Source organism: Anomaloglossus baeobatrachus, chromosome 10 (genome assembly GCF_048569485.1).
Source record: "Anomaloglossus baeobatrachus isolate aAnoBae1 chromosome 10, aAnoBae1.hap1, whole genome shotgun sequence".
Taxonomy (NCBI): domain Eukaryota; kingdom Metazoa; phylum Chordata; class Amphibia; order Anura; family Aromobatidae; genus Anomaloglossus; species Anomaloglossus baeobatrachus.
This window is the reverse complement of record NC_134362.1, coordinates 135,194,472-135,200,530: the sequence shown is the minus strand read 5'-3', so window position 1 is coordinate 135,200,530 and position 6,059 is coordinate 135,194,472. Positions and strand designations below refer to the sequence as shown.

At 44.3% G+C, this 6,059-nt stretch overlaps 1 protein-coding gene across 1 annotated transcript in view; it reads right to left on the bottom strand.

Moving 5' to 3' along the window:
- The window catches only part of PSKH1 (protein serine kinase H1), a 41,557-nt gene that overhangs the window by 10,386 nt on the left and 25,112 nt on the right, over positions 1–6,059 (bottom strand). The gene's annotated exons all lie outside the window — the stretch shown is intronic.

The following is a 6,059-nucleotide window of genomic DNA, read 5'->3' as shown; positions in this document are numbered from 1 at the left end:
CATCACCGTGGTGCTGAAACCGCACCGCAGTGACGGGCTGGGGCAGCGGTGCATATTATATGAGCCTGCGTCCCACTGTGATGGCACATGCCCCCCCGTGTTAGATATGGCCCCATGCTGCTGCTCATCCTAAAATAAAAAAGCTTTACTTACCTCCTCCAGCGTTTCTCCCCGGTGTCCCTGCTTCCACTGTGATCAGGCACGCAGAGATGAAGTCACTCTGCTGTGCCGATCACATGACCGGCACCAAGAACCAGGAAGTGGAGGAACAGAAGCACGGAGGGACACAGGAGGGAGATCAGTGCTGGAGGAGGTAAGCAAAGAGTGTTTTATTTCACTATGGGCAGCAGCATGGGGGCGATATCTAACACAGGGGAACATCTGCAATCCATAGGGGGCCATAGGCAGCACAGGGGACTGTGTGCAATCCATAGGGGGCCATAGGCAGCACAGGGGAACGTGTGCAATCCATAGGGGGCCATAGGCAGCACAGGGGAACGTGTGCAATCCATAGGGGGCCATAGGCAGCACAGGGGAACGTGTGCAATCCATAGGGGGCCATAGGCAGCACAGGGGAACGTGTGCCAGCACAAGGGGGCCATATCTAGATGAAGGGGGCTAAATTTAGGATGGGGGGCTATGAGGGACATATACCCTATGTGATTTGTTAGACGGACACTGGCATTATAAGATGGACCCCATTTAACATTAAAAAAAAAAAAATCTCTTTTCCTTCACCAAATTTGGTGGTGCATCTTATAATCAGGTGCATCTTATAAAGCGAAAAATACGGTAAGATGCAATTGAAGAATTTCAAGTCTAATTAAGGATTTGATCAAACGCTTAGGAATTAGAACCATTTTTCTACAAAGCCTCCTCATTTCAGAGGCCCAAAAGTAATTGGACAAAGTAACTTTCCTATAAATAAAATGGTAATTTGTAATACTTTGTAGAGAGTTCGATGGAGGCAATGACTGCCTTAATTCTGGAAGTCATGGACATCATCAGAGGTTGGGTTTCCTCCTTTGTGATTCTTTGTTGGCCTTTACTGGAGCGGACTTCAGTTGTTGCTCGTTTGTCTGTCGACCTTAACCCCTTCACCCCCAGGAGATTTTCTGTTTTGTTTTTTTGCTCCCCTCCATCCGAGAGCCGTAACTTTTTATTTTTCCATCAATCTTGCCACATGAGGGCTTGCTTTTTGCGGGACGAGCTGTACTTTTAAGTGAAATCAGAAGTTTTAACATATAGTGTACTGGAAAACTGCAAAAAAATTTCAAGTGCAGAAAAACAATGTAAAAAAAAGCGCGATCGCACAATAGATTTTGGGATATTTTATTCATCAAGTTCACTATATGATAAAACTGATGTTTACAAAAAATGTGACTTTTGCTGTTTACATTCAGTTTTCTGTAAACAGATATGAAGGAACAAAATTCCAGGATGCTGGCAAAACGACCAGGTCAGAATACCAAAACCACTGGCAGGAACTCTGTGAGCCACCTCCTACCTGCTGGCAGCCGACCTGCCACAGCGATGTGTGTGCATCATACCGCAACTATGACATTGCACCAGGCCAGCTAATGCAAAGAGGAGCCATAGATGGCAGCACGTACGTAGGAGGCGCCTCTCAGGATCTCATCCCGCTGCCACAGTATTGACCCAGTATTGTCATTACAGGGGTAGCATTGCTGCAGCAAGGCATGACCTCTGAACGCCAGAGGAGTGTCTGCTCCAGTAAGGGGGGGAATAGGAGTGCAGGGCAGGCAAGACAGGTACTGGTAGTGGGGGACTCAATTATTAGGGGGACGGATAGGGCAATCTGTCACAAAGACAGGGATCGCCGAACAGTGTGTTGTCTTCCTGGCGCTCGAGTTCGGCACATCGCTGATCGGGTTGACAGATTACTGGGAGGGGCTGGGGAGGACCCAGCGGTCATTGTACACATTGGCACAAATGACAAAGTTAGAGGTAGGTGGAAGGTCCTTAAAGATGATTTCAGGGAATTAGGTTGTAAGCTTAAAGCATGGACCTCAAAGGTGGTATTTTCGGAAATACTACCTGTGCCACGAGCCACACCAGAGAGGCAAAGAGAGATCAGGGAGGTTAACAGGTGGCTCAGGAATTGGTGTAGGAAAAAGGGTTTTGGGTTCCTGGAGAATTGGGCCGACTTTTCAGTTGGCTACAGATTCTATGCTAGGGATGGGCTGCATCTTAATGGGGAAGGTGCAGCTCTGCTGGGGCAGAAAATGGCTAGAAGGTTGGAGGAGTGTTTAAACTAGGAATGGGGGGCGAGGGTATTCACTTTATAGAAGGGGAATGTAGTGCAGATAGTGACCAGGGCACAAGTAATGAAATTGGGGGTGGTACGGGGGGAAGGGTTAGGACAGTTAATACAGTAAGCAGGAATACAGGTACAGAGTCATACGTAACGTGCATGTACACTAATGCCCGAAGCCTCACAAATAAGGTGGAGGAATTAGAATTAATATTGTTGGAAGAAAATTATGATATAGTGGGGATATCAGAGACATGGCTGGATGAGAGCTATGACTGGGCTGTTAATTTACAGGGTTATAGCCTATTCAGGAATGACCGTACAAATAAGCGAGGGGGAGGTGTGTGTCTATATGTAAAATCATCCTTAAAACCCATCCTGCGTGACAACATATGTGAGGGTACTGAGAATGTAGAGTCCCTATGGGTGGAGATAAGGGGGGGGGAGAATGAATAATAAAATACTGATAGGGGTGTGTTATAAGACGCCGAATATTATGGAAGAGGTAGAGAATCTCCTCATAAAGCAAATTGATAAAGCAGCGAGTCTCGGAGAGGTAATTATTATGGGGGACTTTAACTATCCTGATATAAATTGGGGAACAGAAACTTGCAGTTCCAGCAAAGGAAATAGATTTTTGATAACAATGAAAGATAATTACCTTTCACAAATGGTACAGGACCCCACAAGAGGGGGAGCACTACTAGACCTTGTACTAACCAATAGGCCAGACCGCATATCAAATATACAAGTTGGGGGTTACTTGGGGAATAGTGATCACAAAATAATAAGTTTTCATGTATTCTTTAGTAAGATGTCTAGTAGAGGGGCTACAAGGACACTAAATTTCAGGAAAGCAAATTTTAAACGGTTGAGAGATGATCTTAGTACATCATCCCAGTTTATTGCACTAAGTAATAAAAGTACACAAAGCAAATGGGAGACTTTTATGAGCATCCTGAATAGGGCTTGTGCAGAAAATATACCCTATGGGAACAAACATGCTAGAAATAGGAGTAAACCCCTATGGCTAAATAGAGCTGTAAGGGAAGCAATAAAAGAAAAACAGAAAGCCTTAAAAGAATTAAAGAGGGTAGGTAGTGATGAGGCATTATATAATTATAGAAAATTAAATAAAATATGTAAAAAGCAAATTAAGTTAGCTAAGTTTGAGACAGAGAGACTCATTGCGAGAGAAAGTAAAAATAATCCTAAAATATTCTTTAACTACATAAACAGTAAAAAACTGAAAAGCGATAGTGTTGGCCCCCTTAAAAATAGTCTTGGTGAAATGGTGGAAGGGGATGAGGGTAAAGCCAACCTGCTGAATGACTTTTTTTCTACGGTTTTTATACAAGAAAATGCCATGGCAGATGACATGACCAGTGATACCATAAATTCACCCTTGAATATTACCTGCTTAACCCAGCAGGAAGTACGCCGCCGCCTCGAAATCACTAAGGTTGACAAATCTCCGGGCCCGGATGGCATACCCCCCAGAGTACTACAGGAATTGAGTTCTGTGATAGATAGACCATTATTTTTAATCTTCTCAGATTCCTTAATAACAGGGTCGGTACCGCAGGACTGGCGCATAGCAAATGTGGTGCCAATATTCAAAAAGGGGACAAAAACTGAGCCGGGAAATTATAGGCCAGTAAGTTTAACCTCTACGGTTGGTAAAATCCTTGAGGGTTTCTTGAGAGATGCTATACTGGAGTATCTCAAGAAAAATAACCTTATGACAGAGTATCAACATGGGTTTATGAGGGATCGATCCTGTCAAACTAATTTGATCAGCTTCTATGAAGAGGTAAGTTCAAGCCTGGACCAGGGAAATGCAGTGGATGTTGTGTATATGGACTTTTCAAAAGCTTTTGATACGGTGCCACACAAAAGGTTGGTACATCAAATGAGAATAATGGGGATAGGGGAAAATATGTGTAACTGGGTTAAAAACTGGCTAAGTGATAGGAAACAAAGGGTGGTTATTAATGGTACGTACTCGGACTGGGTCTCAGTTCATAGTGGGGTACCACAGGGGTCAGTATTGGGCCCGCTTCTTTTCAACATATTTATAAATGACCTTGTTGGGGGCATGCGGAGTAGAATTTCAATATTTGCAGATGATACTAAACTCTGCAGGGTAATCAATACAGAGGAGGATAATTTTATATTACAGGGAGATTTATGTAAATTGGAGGATTGGGCTGAGAAGTGGCAATTGATGTTTAATGTAGATAAATGTAAGGTCATGCACTTGGGTAGAGGAAATAACATTTATGACTATGTACTTAATTGTAGAACACTGGGTAAAACAGACACAGAAAAAGAGTTGGGTGTATGGGTGGATGGTAAACTTCACTTTAGTGGACAGTGTCAGGCAACTGCTGCCAGGGCTAATAAAATAATGGGATGTATTAAAAGAGGTATAAGTGTTCATGAAAAAAATATAGTTCTACCTCTGTACAAGTCACTAGTGCGACCGCACTTAGAATACTGTGTACAATTCTGGTCACCGATATATAAGAAGGACATAGCTGAACTGGAGAGGGTGCAGAGAAGAGGGACAAAGATTATTAGAGGAATGGGTGGGCTGCAATACCAAGACAGGTTATTAAACTTGGGGTTATTTAGTTTGGAAAAATGAAGGCTTAGGGGGGATCTAATCACAATGTATAAATATATGAGGGGACAGTACAGAGACCTTTCCAAAGATCTTTTTACACCTAGGCCTGCGACTGGAACACGGGGGCATCCGCTACGTCTTGAGGAAAGAAGGTTTAATCATAATCACAGACGAGGATTCTTTACTGTACGAGCAGTGAGACTATGGAACTCTCTGCCGCATGATGTTGTAATGAGTGATTCACTACTAACATTTAAGCAGAGCCTGGATGCCTTTCTTGAAAAATTTAATATTATCAGTTATGTATGTTAGATTTTATGACAGGGTATTGATCCAGGGAACTAGTCTGATTGCCGAATGTGGAGTCAGGAAGGAAATTTTTTCCCCATTGGAACTTGTTTGCCACATTGGGGTTTTTTTTGCCTACCTCTGGATCAACATGTTAGGCTACGGGTTGAACTAGATGGACTTAGAGTCTCCCTTCAACCTTAAAAACTATGATACTATGATACTATGATACTATGACCCGACAACTTCACCAGGAACAGGAGAGTTGAGGACTAAAGGTACCGTCACACTAAGCAACTTACCAGCGATCCCACCAACGATAGGGATCGCTGGTAAGTTGCTAGGAGGTTGCTGGTGAGATGTCACACTAAGCGACGCTCCAGCGATCCCACCAGCAACCTGACCTGGCAGGGATCGCTGGAGCGTGGCTACACGAGTTGCTGGTGAGCTCACCAGCAACCAGCCCCCAGCGCCGCGTGGAAGATGCTGCGCTTGGTAACTAAGGTAAATATCGGTAACCAACCCGATATTTACCTTGGTTACCACTGCACGGAGCTACACGTGCAGAGAACAGGGAGCAGCGCACACTGAGCGCTGGCTCCTTGCTCTCCTAGTTACAGCACACATCGGGTTAATTAACCCGATGTGTGCTGCAGCTAAATGTGCACAGAGCAGGGAGCAGCGCACAATGCTTAGCACTGGCTCCTTGCTCTCCTAGTTACAGCACACATCGGGTTAATTAACCCGATGTGTGCTGCAGCTAAATGTGCACAGAGCAGGGAGCAGCGCACAATGCTTAGTGCTGGCTCCTTGCTCTCCTAGTTACAGAACACATCGGGTTAATTAACCCGATGTGTGCTGCAGCTA